Source organism: Heteronotia binoei, chromosome 3 (genome assembly GCF_032191835.1).
Source record: "Heteronotia binoei isolate CCM8104 ecotype False Entrance Well chromosome 3, APGP_CSIRO_Hbin_v1, whole genome shotgun sequence".
NCBI lineage: Eukaryota > Metazoa > Chordata > Lepidosauria > Squamata > Gekkonidae > Heteronotia > Heteronotia binoei.
This window is the reverse complement of record NC_083225.1, coordinates 612,180-628,036: the sequence shown is the minus strand read 5'-3', so window position 1 is coordinate 628,036 and position 15,857 is coordinate 612,180.

Here is a 15,857-nt window from a genome sequence, read left to right as displayed (position 1 = left end):
GGCGCCAGCGCCGCCCGCAGTGCCCCGGCAGGCAGCTCCCCCTCCAGCAACTCGAGACAGAGGGAGAGGAAGGGAGCTCAATGCTACCTTTGATGGGGACCCCCGATGAAGTAGAATACTTCACAATCCAGGTGAAAAGCTACATGCATTATTGGGGGAACACCTTCCCGGATGAGTTCAGCCAAGTGGATTACCTGGGGTCGAAACTGAAAGGGGCGGCTAAAAGATGGTACATGAGTACAAAGATGGTACAAAGCCATGAGCCCAGAACTGGACTATGTGGCAACATTCCTACAGGCTCTGTTGGCCCAGTATGAAGACCCCCTCCAGGAGACCCAAGCTTTGGCGGCCCTGCGCGACATGCAATAGGGGCAGAAGTCAATCCGGGAGTATGCTGCAGACTTTCGAGCCAACGCAGTGAAAGTGAGAGGGTGGAGTGAGCTAATGAAGATCAAGCACTTCACCCGGGGGCTGAATGCGGGCATATTGGATTGGGCCCTCACGCAAGCCTGACCTACCACGTTGTTGGTAGGTTGGATCCAGCTAGCGGGTGAGGTTGAGACCAATATGAAGCGCATCGCCATGCAACGCCAGCAACAGAGCAGGAGAGGGGGACGGGACCCGAAGGCAACCCCGAAAGCAGAGGTGAAGAAACCAGCAGGGAATTCAAGTGGGGGCAAGCCTGCCGGGCCCCGAAAGTGTTTTCGGTGTGGAGACCCGGGGCACTTAGCAAGCGGCTGCCCGAACCCGCCGCGAGCACCACCAAGTGCCCCGAAGCAGAGCACCCCTGTGCCGAAGAAGGCCCCCAGCTGCCCTAAGGAAGTGGCGAAAGGCAGAGGGGTGACCATCGAGGAGGCAGAAGAGGACCCACTCCTGAGCGATGAGCCGAGCGAGCTGGGCTGGATGGAAGAGCCGTCGGGAAACAAGAACGACCTGCTCTGAAGGGTGCCCACCAGCAGGTCGCAGAGGAGCCAGCACCAGTGAGGGTGAGAGTGACTGGATCACTATACTTTGTACCAGTGAGACTGTTGAACCCCAAGCTCAAAAGATTCATGCAAGTGAGGGCTTTAATTGACTCGGGGTGCAACCGGGAATTAATAATGCCCAAAATAGTACAGGCCTTAGGCCTGGCTACCACCCCTCTCCCCCACCCCCTACAATTCGAGCAGATGGATGGGTCAGTGATGAGGGGGGAGCCTTGTGCTTCAGAGACTCAATTTCTGCCGATGGGGATCGAGGAACATTGGGAGCAGGAGGCTTTTGTAATCACCCCCTCCTGCTCTTACCCAGTAGTGTTGGGGGTGGGGTGGCTGGCCAGGCATGAACCAGATATTCAGTGGGGGAGGCAAACCATAAGGTTCATAGACCCGCTGTGCAAAGATCACCTATGGAACTCAGAGTGGGGGCCTAGCCCTCCGCCCTCCACCGAGAGGGTATCCGTGACACTGGAAGAAGTTCTGGAAGTCCCCTGGGCATACCGAACTTGATGGGGGTGTTCAGCGAGCAGGGACACGGACTGTGCTATCGAGTTAATACCGGGGGAATTGCTCCCAAAAGCCAAACTGTGCCCAATGGGATGGGCGGAGAAGGCGGAGCTGCGCAAATTTCTGGACAAGAACTTAAAATGGGGGTTTATTAGGCCGGCCACGGCCCTCCACACAGCTCCGGTCCTGTTCCGGAAAAAGGACGGCTTGCTTAGACTTTGCACAGATTTTCGTGGGATAAACGCGATTTCAACCTCCAATGCCTACCCCATCGCTCTCATTAAGGACTTATTGAGTACTATGTTGGAGGGGAAAATTTTCACAAAGTTGGATTTGAGAGATGCGTATTTCCGGGTGCGCATTAAGGAGAGGGATGAGTGGAAAACGGCATTCAACACACCACTGGGGCAGTTCGAATACCTGGTGATGCCCTTTGGACTGCAAGGGGCCCCCGGGGTGTTCATGAGTTTTATAAACAATGTGTTAAGAAAGTTTTTGTTTAAGGGGGTAGTGGTGTACCTGGATGACATCATTATTTACTCGCAAGACGAAGTATCCCATGTGAAATTAGTGCGGGAGGTGTTAAGCACCCTGTTGAGACATAAATTGTATGCTAAGCTGTCCAAATGTGAATTTCACAAAACAGAGCTGGATTACTTGGGTTTCCGAGTGTCCGCTAGGGGACTGGCAATGGACCCGGCAAAAGTGCAAGCAGTATTAGATTGGGCTCCCCTGAGGACACGTAGACAACTCCAATCATTCCTCGGGTTTGCAAATTTCTATAGGACGTTCATACCGGGGTTCACACAAATCATGCTCCCCTTAACTGAGTTGTTAAAGATGAAGGGGAAGGGCCCGGAAGCCAAGCGACCGGGAGCCCGGTTAAATTGGACATCAAACTGCCAGTCGGCGTTTGATAAATTGAAGTGGCTGTTCACAAGTGAGCCAGTCCTGAGCCACCCCAACGAGCTCAAACCCTTCGTTGTGCAATGCGATGCCTCCAATGTGGCCATCGGGGCCATTCTCATGCAGAAGGATGAGGAAGGGAAACTGAGGCCGTGTGTTTACATCTCAAAAAAGTTCGCGGCAGAACAAAGAAATTGGTCAGTGTGGGACAAGGAGGCGTTTGCAGTAATGTTTGCCCTAAAAACATGGTGGTCTTGGTTAGAGGGGGCAAAAGTGCTGTTCAAAATATGGACTGACCACAAAAATCTTGAGGCCCTCACAGGGAAAAGGAAACTGAGCGAAAAACAAATCAGGTTGGCCGGTTTCTTCTCTAAATTCGACTTTGTGCTAAAGCACATCCCCGGCACGAAGAACTTTCTAGCAGACGTGCTGTCTCGTTTGCCCCAGCACAACAGTCAAAGGGAGGAGATAGTGGATTCGTTAGTTCCGCCCACCCGAGTGGCCGCCGTTGTAACTACATGGTCACAAAAGAAGCGGCAACTACAGGGGTGGGGAATGGGAAAAAATGGCAGCAGAGACTGAAAAGGAGGGGGACGAACGGGCAGGGGAAATCCAAAAACGAGAGGATGGGCTTTGGTACAAAGGAGAAAAACTATACATTCCTAAAACCATGAGATTAGAAGTATTGCAGTTCTGTCACTCCAACAAACTGGCTGGGCATTTTGGGTACATCAAAACCTTACATCTGGTCAACAGGCAGTTGTGGTGACCCTCCATGAAAAAGGATGTATCTGAATTTGTGTCTACCTGCCCTATTTGCAAAATGGCTAAAAGAAGGGGAGGGAAACTCCCTGGGCTACTCAAACTGCTGGAGACCGCCTCTAAACCCTGGTCGATAGTCTCTATGGACTTTATTGTAGAACTACCGCCCTCTCATGGCAAAACAGTAATATTGGTGGTAGTAGATATTTTTTCCAAGCAAGCCCACTTTATTCCGTGTTCAACTCCCCACCGCACAGAACCTGGCTTATTTATTCTTCAACCATGTAGCCAAACTACACTCAATCCCCGACAAGGTGGTTATTGACCGCGGTCCGCAATTCGTTGCCAACTTCTGGTGGGAGTTCTGTAAAACTGATGGGCATGGAGCAGGGGTTGAGTTCCGCCTACCACCCACAGACAGACGGACAGACTGAGCGTGTGAACGGGCTTCTAGAGCAGTACTTAAGGTGCTATATAAACCATCAACAATCCAACTGGGTGGATCTATTGCCCTTTGCAGAATACTGCTATAACAACAGTGTCCACAGCTCCACCAAAGCCTCCCCCTTTCAGACCGTGAGTGGGTATGAGGGAAAGCCCCTCCTGCTACTAACCAGGGCAGGAAGTAAAGAAAGAGGCGAGCCGTTTTGATCAATGGTGGGGCACACTGACTAAGAGTTGGAAGGAAATACAGGAGAACTTGGAAGTAGCCAAAGAAGCTTACAAAAAGCAATATGACAAAAGCCATGTCCCTGCCTGGGATTTCAAAGTAGGAGACTCAGCTCGGGGGAAAATATTTCCAGCAGACTAAGTAGTATAGAATCCCCCTCTGGACCCTGGAGTCCAAAATTTCCTGCACCTCATGGTGGCTCTGGCCCTTCACTTGGATAGGAAGTGGCTCTGGAGGGCGGGGGTGCCAAGATGTGGCTCCAGGGTCCTTCCGAAGAAGACTGCAATAAAAACAGGGTGGATCTTACTAAACATCTTAGGTAGTTCCAATTCCACGTTGACCTGATTAATGACTCTCTTTATCTTAAATGGTCCCAGAAACTTGTAAGCTAACTTCCTACACGCCTGTGGTAGAGGAAGGTTTTTAGTGGATAGGAACACTGTTTCACCCACCTTGAATTCCCATTGGGGGGGAGTGCTTTTTGTCAAAGTAGTCCTTGTAAGTCTTTTTTGCTGCCTCCAAGTTTTCTTGGATTACTCCCCACCCTTTCCTGATTCCTTCCCACCATTGTTGACATGAGCTGGGGGTCGCTGGAGAACTGGGTACCAGAAGGGAGGGGAATGGCCGTCCCTCATACCCGTTAACTATCTGGAATGGGGACGCTTTAGTGAAACTATGAATGCTGTTATTATATCCATACTCGGGGAAGAGCAGGAGCTCGACCAATTAGATTGTTGGTAGTTGATGTAGCACCTTAGGTACTGCTCGAGAAGCCCATTCACCCTCTCTGCCTATCCGTCTGTCTGGGGGGTGATAAGCCGAACTCAACCCTTGTTCTATCCCCGCCACCTTGCAAAACTCCCGCCAGAAGTTGGCAACGAATTGCGGCCTGTGGTCGCTAATGACCTTCTCCGGGCATGAGTATAGTCGGACCACATGATGGAAGAATAAGTAGGCCAGCTTCTTGGCGGAGGGATCTGCTTGCATGGGATGAAGTGGGCTTGCTTGGAAAAAGTGTCCACCACCACTAATATTACCGTTTTCCCTTGGGAAGGTGGGAGTTCCACTATAAAGTCTAGCGAGACCACCGCCCAGGGTCGAGAGGCTGTGGGAATGGGTTGGAGGAGTCCTGGGGTTTTACCCCCCCTCTTTTTGGCCATGATGCAGACGGGACAGGAACTCACGTATTCCGAGATGTCCTTTTTCATTTGGGGCCACCAGAACTGTCTGCTCACCAAGTGTAGCGTTTTTACGTAGCCAAAGTGGCCTGCCAGCCTACTGCAGTGGCAATGCTGTAATATCTCTGGCCGGAGACTCTGGGGTACATAGAGTTTCCCTTGATAGTACCAAAAGCCTCCTTCACCCTTCTCCACTCCATCTGGCAGCCCCTCCCCTTCTTTCTCTACTTCTTCTTTTAGTTTCTCTCCCCCCCAGTGTCCCTCTGGGTCAGTCTTTTTCCCCGATCTTGTTGTTACCCCACCCCGCCACCACCGAAGGGGGAATGAGGGAGTCTACCACCTCCTCCCGCTGGCTCTCGTGCTGCGGCAGTCGCGAGAGCGCATCGGCTAGGAAGTTCCGCAACCCCGGGATGTGCTTCAGTACAAAGTCAAACTTGGCGAAGAACCCCGCCCACCGGATTTGCTTGGCGGTTAGTTTTCTCCTCCCTGTTAGTGCCTCTAAGTTTTTGTGATCTGTCCAGATTTCGAACAGCACTCTAGCCCCTTCTAACCAAGAGCGCCAAGTTTTCAGTGCATATGTTACTGCAAACGCCTCCTTATCCCACACCGACCAATTCCGTTGTTCGTTGGAGAATTTTTTAGATACATAGGCACATGGTTTGAGCCTCCCCTCTGCATCTTTTTGCATTAATATGGCCTCCACGGCAACGTCGGAAGCGTCACATTGCACCACGAAGGGCTTCAGTTCGTTGGTTTGGGGGGCTTCCCAGTCGAGTACTGCCTGTATTTTGGCCAGGTCCATCGCTAAGCCTTCCCCTGAAACTCGGAACCCCATGTAGTCTAGTTTCGTTTGGTGGAACTCACACTTCGACAATTTAGCATACAATTTGTGTTGATACAGCGTGGTTAACACTTTCCGGACCAGGGGCACATGCGATTTCAGGTCTTTTGAATAAATAATGATGTCATCCAGGTACACCACCACCCCCTTGTACAAAAACTCCCTCAGCACTTCGTTTATAAAATTCATAAACACTCCCGGTGCCCCCTGCAGTCCGAACGGCATGACTAAATACTCAAACTGCCTCATGGGCGTGTTGAAAGCCAACTTCCACTCATCCCCCTCCTTGATTCTAACTCGGAAGTATGCATCCCGGAGGTCGAGTTTGGTGAAGATTTTCCCCTCTGATACCGTGCTCAAAAGGTCCTTGATCAGGGGGATGGGGTAGGCATTGGACATGGAAATCCCGTTAATCCCTCTAAAATCTGTGCAAAGTCTCAGGCTTCCGTCCTTCTTCTTTCGGAACAGGACAGGGGCGGCGTGCAGCGCAGTGGCCGGCCTGATGAAACCCCGTTTTAGATTTTTGTCAATAAATTTCCTAAGTTCTTCCTTCTCCGCCCACCCCATGGAGTATAGCTTTGCCCGGGGGAGTTTCTGCCCCGGAATCAGCTCAATGGAACAGTCCGTAGCCCTACGGGGTGGCAGCTCGTTGGCTTCTTCCTTGCTGAACGCATGTTTCAAGTCCCAGTATTCCCTAGGGATCAATTTCACCTCTTACACTGATACGCAAATTTTTTCGTTCTGCGGCGGCAGATTCAGGCCCCATTCCTCCCTCCAGTGGTGGTGGGTGCATTGCCAGTCCGCAAAGTCTATGGTGTGGGCTTCCCACTGGATGTCGGGTTGGTGCCTCGCTAGCCAGCCCACCCCCACCACCACATCGAATGAAGAGGAAGGGGCTATCACAAAAATTTCGATCCCCCAGTGTTCGCGCGTCCCCACGGGCACTGCTTGGGTCTCTTCCTTGCATGGCTCGCCCCTCATGGTCGTCCCATCCATCTGTTCAAACTGGATGGGTTGCAGGAGTGGGGTCCTGGCTAGTCCTAGGGCCTCCACTAACCGGGGGGTAATTATTTCCCTCGTGCACCCTGAATCTACTAGGGCCCGGGTGTGCATGAACCTCTTTAGGTTGGGGTTTAGTAAGGTCACTTCCACAAACATCAGTTCCCCCGTTACTCTCACCGTAATTGGTGCCGGCGGCTTCACAACCTGCATCTTGGCACCCATCAGTGCAGGTCGCTATCATTTCCCGTTGGCTCGGGGTCCCAAGACTCCTCGCTGGAATCCTCGATGGTCATAATATCCTCGTCAACCACCACCGACGTGGTGGCACTGCCCCGACTGGGCTCTTTGGGTCTCCCTCCTGCTTTCTACAGGGCGCTCATGGGTGTCTTCACAGCCAATTGCAGTGCACGCGGCTTTTCCGGGCAGCTCACTGCCAAGTGCCCCGCGTCCCCGCACCTGAAGCACCTCCGCCCCGTGCCCGGGGTTGAGCTGGCCACGAGGGCGGGGGTCTTCTTTGCTTTTTGTTTAGTGGGGGTCTTGGGGGGGCGGGTTCCCTTTCCCGCCGTTTGCTGTTGGCGGCGAAGTATTACGTGCTGCAGGTTCGTCTCTACATCACCCGCCAGTTGTATCCACCCGACTAGGGTCTCTGGCCGGCCCTGGGTGTAACAGCGATCGAGGATGCTCGCGTTGAGCCCGTTCTGGAACACCTCATACTTCATGCGCTCACTCCAGCCTCTCACCTTGGAGCACAGGGGTTGGAATTCCACCGCATACTCCCGGATCGTTCTCGGCCCCTGCTCGATCTTCCTTAGCTGGGCCAGTGCCTTCATCTCCTGAAGCGGATCCCCGAATTGGCGTAGCATGGCTTGTAGAAAGTCGTACACTGACCCCAGCGCGGGGCCCCGTGCTGCATAGAGGCTGACGAACCATTTTCTGGTGGCCCCATTTAGTTTGGAGACCAGGTAGTTCACCCGGCTGGCCTCGGTAGGGAAAGTCACCTCCCAGTGGGTCATTAAGCTGTTGCACTGGATCGTGAAGTATTCCACCTCCTCTCGGTCCCCATCGAAGGTGATCTACAGCTCCCGACCTCTCGCGCCGTCCCACGGAGCTGGTGCAGGCGGTGGCGCAGGTCCCATGGGTCGGCCGGTCGCCCCGGGGCCGGTATCGGCCGCACTGGTTGCGCTGGCATGTTGCACGGCCCCTCCGGCGGCTCCTCCGGTTCTTCCCCCCCAGTGGGTTTTCTGGCTCGTCCCGTGGAGTGTCCACGGGCTCGTCCCCGGGGGGGGGGGGTCCCTTGGGTTTTCCCACCGCAGGGCCCCGATCTGCCTCCGGATCCCATCCAGCTGCTCCTGGATCTCTCGGGTGATTTGGAGGTGGCTGCCCTGGACCTCGTTGTGGATCTCCCGGGCCCAGATGAGTATCTTGTCCCACAGTAGTCGCGCATCCTCGCCCCTTCTTGGTCTATCCCCGTTCTCCTCCTCCGCGCCTCTCCCAGACCTGGCATCTCCCCCCTTGGCTCCGGTCAGCAGCGCGGTGTAGTGCCCCGCGGCTTCATCCATTAACGCTGTGGAGGTCCGCGGCTTCCACTGCTTCAGGGTGTAGAGTAGCGTTGAGAAATGCGCTGGTGATTTGACTTTCCTCCAGACCACCATCACTCCCTTCGGGACTGTCGGCTCTTCAATTGGTTCGGTGGGCTCTCCGTTATCTGGCGCCTTGTCAGCAATCCAGCCAAAGTTTCCAGTTCGGATAAGCTCCAAAAGGATCAAACTCAAAATGTCAAGACGTGGAACTTCAAACAGAGACGGATCATATTGTTGCAAAATTAATCCATTTATTTGAGAACAAACAGTCTAGTAAGGAGCCAAGTTGAGTTTGATAACTCTCAAGGCTGAAGCCAGCCTTTTTGTGCATTTCAGAGGAAAGAAACAATACAGCATTTTCACACTCCCAGAGACAGTCGGCGCTTCCCATATCCCTTATCTCCTTCTCAGGAAGCTATTCACTAGTTACCTTGAATATGCTAACTTCAAAGGCCCCAGATGGTTTCTAGGCCGGGTGTGAAATTCTTCTCCTTGCGGTTACAGATTGCTTTGGGGGAAGATACATGTTACTGTTCTCACGGTTAGTAAAGCAGAGGTCACAGCAGAGTACAATATGGTGTTAGTAATGTCAAGCTATCCTACTACAGAGTTCACTTTACTATAAGCAAGTTACATGTCCGACAGCTGTATTATCTAATTAGATGGCGATATTTCCCTCCTAGTGAAAATGAGTGGGTAGCAGAGAAAGATGTGTCAGCCCCTGACCTGATCAAGAAATTTCTATCTAAACACCCTCAGAGGCCGAGAGGGTCAGCTTAAGGAGGGCAGTATGTCAACATCAACTAAGAATGACTTAAGACTGGGGGATCATGGCCTAAGCAATAGGCCCTGTTAAAATCTTAATGGATCCACTGCTACTAATGTTCTACCTTAATTGCTCCCCTTCCCCCCTTTTCTTATTTTGATTTGTAATTGGGGTGAAGGAACTAGCTGGCGCCTTCTCAGGGCCTGAGGTGGGAGGAAGCCTTGCATAACAATTCAAGAGCATTTGCTAGCTATCGTCTGAGGAAGTATCTAGTAGTTGTGCGTGAATGTTTCCTCCTGTAAACCCCCGCCCCCCGGTAGGAATGTTTTGAAGTGTACCTTAAAACCCATGTATCACTGTATTGGTTTCATTCTTAGCAAGCTAGAGGCTTGCGCCAGAGTACCAGTTATCAATAAATGGGAACTTAGTATCAACTTTGACTCATTCTTCAATCCGTCGACTTGACACAGTGAACTTCCAAGTCAGAGTCGAACCTGTATTTATTTTCCATATTCTAGTCCTGGGGGGGCCAAACTGTGGCTCAGGAGCCACATGTGGCTCTTTCACACACATTGTGCATCTCTCAAAGCCCCCACCACCCCATTGGCAGGCTTGGAGAAGATGTTTGGCCAGGAATTTTTTTGTAGAAAAAGCCCCACATGAACCTATTTGCATTTTAGGCCACACACCCTGATGTCACCATTGTTTTGCCCAGGGCTTTTTTTGTAGAAAAAGCTCAGCAGGAATTCATTTGCATATTAGGCCACACAGCCCTGACACTAAGCCAGCCGGAACTGCGTTGTTGCTTTGTTTTTGTTTTTTAAAGGCCCTGCATTTGGCTCTTTAAATTAATTCTCCAATCATAGCAGCCAACAGCTTGGAGAATTCACTTAAAGTTAAAGTTGCTTTCTTTCCACCTCTCCCCCATCTTCCTTCGGCTCTCTAAGATCTGACACTCACTTCTTGCAGCTCTCAAACATCTGATGTTTATTCTATGTGGCTCTTACATTAAGCAAGTTTGGCCACCCCTGTTCTAGGTCTGACACTCTAACCACCACTACACCACACTGCCATTATAGGATGTCCTCCTATTGTGAGGTATCTATTGTATACATTACAATGGAATAGTCTGTTCTGCCTCCACAGATTATTTGTGTTGGTTTGGTCTCCTGGGGTGGAGTCCCTGCTCAGTTGGTTTTGTTGGTTTCTTAGACTGCATGAGCTCCCTTGTCTTAAAACCAGCTGCTTCCATCCTAGCTTCCATCTTTTTGCTATTAAGTGGATGTTCTTTTGAACAAACCTGTAGTCCTGATTTCCCATAACCTATATTCACTGCTTGGCTTAGTTCTGTCTTCAGCCTCAGAGAACCTGCCTTTCTGCTTCAGGACATTTTTAAAGAGACATTTTGAGAGCCTGTTTGGTGTAGTGGTTACGTGCGCATACTCTTATCTGGGAAAACCAGGTTTGATTCGCCACTCCTCCACTTGTACCTGCTGGAATGGCCTTGAGTCAGCCATAGCTCTGGCAGAGGTTGTCCTTGAAAGGGCAGCTTCTGGGAGAGCTCTCTCAGCCCCACCCACTTCACAGGGTGTCTGCTGTGGGGGAGGAAGATAAAGGAGATTGTAAACCACTCTGAGACTCTGAGATTCAGAGTGGAGGGCAGGATTATAAATCTAATATCATCACTAGGAAGAGCACCAGATACTAAGTTCTGCCCTATGCAGCACAGAGAAAAATCTAATGAAAAAGTCAATTCACTCCCGGAAACACAAAATGGAAAGCCAGTTTGGTGTAGTGTTTAAGTGTGCGGACTCTTATCTGGGAGAACCGAGTTTGATTCTCCACTCCTCCACTTGCAGCTGGAATGGCCTTGGTTGTCCTTGAAAGGGCAGCTTCTGGGAGAGCTTTCTCAGCCCCACCCACCTCACAGGGTGTCTGTTGTGGGGGAAGAAGATAAAGGAGATTGTGAGCCGCTCTGAGATTCAGAGTGAAGGGCGGGATACAAATCCAATATCATCATCTTCTTCTTAACTCCTGTACCAAACATGGCCGCTACTCACATTTATTGCCTATGTTCACTTTCTCTCCCTCTCTCCCAAGAAAAAATGCTTGCACTAAGTGTGGTTTTAATTCATTCCAGTTAGAAACAGTGATGATTTCTCAAGCCAGCAAGTGGGCTTATGTAGCTTGTTAGAGACACAGTGATCCAGTTTGATGACTGTTCCCATGCTGTTCCAAAGGTATCTGTCTTTCGGTTTGAGTGAATTTGTATTCTAGCTGGCTTTCAACCCACCACTGAAAGACTGCCGGTTTTTCCATTCAACAAGCCAGGACGGCAAAGAGCCTCCAACGTGTCTTGTTACACAAAAGCAGGGGTGGTGAAAAGCAAGCGGACTCTGGAAAAGGGGTCACACTCAAGTTTCAGTATCAATAGAAGAGTAACTGTATAGCCCAGTGCCCTTTTTATTCAAGCTTTTCTTCACCTGGTGTTTTATGCTGGGATGTGAACCTCATGGGAATACCTGTGTCTTACAAGGTAGCATTGATTTACAAGCACACGGTTCAGGCATTCATTTTCTCACACGGACAATGAGAGTCTGAGCTTTTAAAAAAAGGGTATACCTGAGCAGCAAAGTCTAAAACTACCAGTGATCTATGGTCTGCTGGCCCGTGATGACCAGTGTTCCCTCTAGGCTGAGTTACTGTAAGCTAGCTCTCAGGTTTTTAGCCTCCAGCTCACACATCTTGCCAGGGGCAAGCTATCCCCACTTCCCCCCCAAGATCCAGCCCTGCCCTGCAACAACCACCTTGTGAGGTAGGTGGGGCTGAGAGAGTTTGGAGAGGAGTGTGACTAGCCCAAGGTCACCCATGTGAAGGGGGAGTGGGGAATCAAACCCAGCTCTCCAAATTAGCATCCGATGCTCTTAACTACTACATCTCACTGACTAGATTCCAACATTTGTACAAATGGGACTGCTAGAATTCCACCCCTGCTGGTGTCAAAAATGTGGATTTTTTTAAGTGGGTGGGGCCACTTGGGAGCATTTATCCAGCAAGACTTCCAGAGTTCCAATTGGCTAGGCAAATAGAAATGATGTTTCAGCAGCTGCTGCCACCAAAATGTTGGTTTTGTTCTCTCTCACTCCTCATTCCCAGTGGGTTTTTTTAAATTATCCCTCTTCTTCCATGATCTTAGGCTTCCATTTGCCTCCACCTCCTACAGCAGCCATTTTGTGTTTGCAACCATCACCCTGTGTCCAAATTCCAACATGCTCACAATAGGGTTGCCAAACCCCGGTCTGGTTTAGGCTTCCCAACCCTCCCGCCCCGGCGGGGGACCCCCGAATTTGCAGCCTCCTCCCCCATTCTCAAAAAATCTGGGGGCGGGGGGGGCAGAGAGAACATACCTGTAGGCATCATGTTATTGTAGAGCTTCTGATCCGTTTTTAAAATGTGTCCCTTTAAGGCTGCCCAGGAAACAGGAAGGGCTTCATGGGAAAGGGTCAGTAACAGTTTCCATGGAGAACGGCCCCTCCCTTTCTTTTCCTGTGCAGCCTTGCTTTTGTTTTCACAGTAAGCAAAGTTCTGCTGGAAGAAGACCAAGTAAGTATTTTTGTGTGTGAGAGAGGGAGGGGGCAGGGAGGGGGGATTCCCTGGTATGGAGGCCCTCCCCCCCTTTAGAAAACATGGGGGGAAGGGAAATGTCTACTGGGCACTCTATTATTCCCTATGGAGAATGATTCCCATAGGGAATTGATCTGTGGGTATTGGGGGCTCTGGGGGGGCTATTTTTTGAGGTAGAGGCACCAGATTTTTAGTATAGCATCTAGTGCCTCTCCCCAAAATCCCCCCCAAGTTTCAAAATGATTGGACCAGGGGGTCCAATTCTATGAGCCCCAAAAGATGGTGCCCCTATCCTTAATTATTTCCTATGGAAGGAAGGCATTGAAAAGGTGTGCTGTCCCTTTAAATGTGATGGCCAGAACTCCCTTGGAGTTCAATTATGCTTGTCACATCCTTGTTCCTGGCTCCACCCCCAATGTCTCCTGGCTCCACCCCCAAAGTCTCCTGGCTCCGCCCCCAAAGTCCCCAGATTTTTCTTTAATTGGACTTGGCAACCCTAGTCTGGTCAGGGTTTCCCCACTTTTGTTTGCTTCTCCCTGCCACCAGCCCACCAGCAAAGGAAACCCCAACCTGCAAATGTCTCAAAACACGGTGCAATGAAGTCACCCAGAAGTAGGCCTCAGATTCAATGGGAGCTCATAGGAGCACAGCTCCTGAACCTTTCTGAGAGATCCACCTCCTCCTTCTGAGAGTTCCATCTCCTTGTCCATTGAATAGTATGTGCAGCTGCACAACAATCCCTGCATGAGCTCCACCACCTATTTTTCTACAAAATGACCTCTGCCCAGAAGTGATATTATAGAACAACACTCTCGTTTTTGGGCAAAACTCTATGGTAAAATTGGGCTCAAACCATAGAGCTTTGCCCAAAAACTAGAAAACCACCATGCAATGTCATTGTCACTGGGTGACATTGTTGTACCCTCCTAGAAAGGCCCATCAACCCTCCCCAGCAGCAGAATGATTCAGCCAGACTGACAACCCTAATCTCCAGGCTGAAAAAGGTTGGGCATCTCTGCCTTAATGTAACCTTCTCATCTGGAATGTGCCCCTCAAATTTCTATTTAGTCAAGTTACATGGACACACAAATTTGCTTTAATGAGTCAGTCAGTTACAGCATTGGTCTAACAAGGTCACTATTGTCTACTCTGAATCATAGCTCACTAAGGTCTCCAGAAGGGGTTTTTCACATGGCTTATTAATTGATCTTTGGAGTTTGAAATTCCTGGGATTGAATTTGGTATCCTCGGCATACAGAAGGCTTTACTCCACTAGGCCACAGCCCCTTCCCCTATCTACAGTGGGAATGGCTAGAGCAGGGGTGTCAAACATTCGGGGACTGATTCAGGTCCCTGCAGGACTCCTATCAGGCCCCTGAGCAACACTGTCATCTGCTTCATTCTCCCTCTCTCTTGCTTCCTGCTGCATAACAGCTTGCTTTACAAGGCTTGCTCAATTGCACAGGAGCTACAGATCAAAATCTCTATTTTCTCTATTGGCTGAGGTGCCTCCCTTGGGGAGGCAGAGCTTGCTTTGCCAGGCTCTCTCAATCCCACAGCAGAGCTACTGAGCCAAGCCTTTCTTCCTTCTATTGGCTGAAGTTCCACCTTTGCTGGTCCCCTTGGGAAAAAAGGAAAAAGACAGAGTTTCCTTTGCCAATTCCCTGGAAACTATGGGAGAAATACAAAGAAAGCACCTTTAAGACCAATGAATGCTAATTTTTTAAGCATGGTTTTTTTAAAAAAATTGCTAATTGTGTTTGTCTGTGTCCTTTATAAAATTTATATCTCTGCTACCTAATCTTAAATAGGTGCTCATATGGCCCAGCCCAACATGGCTCCTGGCCCAACAAGGTCTCATTTATGTCAGATCTGGCCCTCATAGCAAATGAGTTCGACACCCCTGGGCTGGAGTCATTCCTCATTTTCCGCTTACCCTAGATGTTCAGGTGTAGACCATTGATTTTCCAGTATCTCCACCAGGCTCTACACACCACAGTCCCATGACTGCACGCTTACCAACACAGCACAGCTCTTGAATCTTTCTGAGGGTTCCCCCATTTCCTCCCCACCTACCTTGTCCATTGAATAGTAGGTGCAGCCGCATACCAATCCCTGAATTAGGAGAGCGGGCAACCATTCAGCCACCAGGGGCTTTGACACATCCCCAGCAGCCCTCATTAACCCCCGGAGAAGCCCAAGGCCCACCCTTTCTCCACTTCTTAGGCGATTTTGGGTGGCAGGTGGCTAGCTGACCTTTTGACTGTTTGGGGGGGAGTGGCCAAAGAGAGCCCCAGGTGAACAAGGCTGGCTTGGGCTGGCTGGATCTCTAGCCAGTTCAAGCAGGCCTTGCTTGCCTAGGGCTCTCCTTTCTTTTTGGCTGGTGGGGGCATATGCTAATGAGCTCCACCACCTATTTTTTTACAAAATGACCCCTGGTTCTGGGGATTCTTTGCTTTTGGTTCTCGAAACAGATGGAAAAAACTAAGTGAAACGAAATTGTGATGTTTTGAATTTTTTTTAAGAACATCCTTTGACTACAGTGCCCGCTTTGGGTCTGATCAAAAACCCTGTACAGTCGTACTGGTGATTTTACCCCCCCCCCCTCATTCAAATTAGGAATATTTGAAGCGGTTTTCTGTTTGCATGCACTGACTGGTTTGCTTGGATTCTGTGAACTCTAAGGTCACCATGGGCAGACCATAAACCAGATACATTTCAGCCATATCTGTGTTGTTGGTAGAATTTTGTCCTACTGGTAGAAGTGCAAGCTCTGGGTGAAGAAATACCTGGAGGTTTGGGAGTGGAACCTCCAGGTATTTGTCAGTCAGTAGCTTTTCAATATGAGGTGGTGGCTATGTGCCCACTGTGTATTTTTAAAATAAAAAAAAAGGTAAAAGTCCCCTGTGCAAGCACCAATTGTTTCTGACTCTGGGGTGATGTTGCTTTCACAACGTTTTCACAGCAGACTTTTTATGGGGTGGTTTGCCACTGCCTTCCCCAGTCATCTACGCTTTCCCCCCAGCAAGCTGTGGACTCATCTT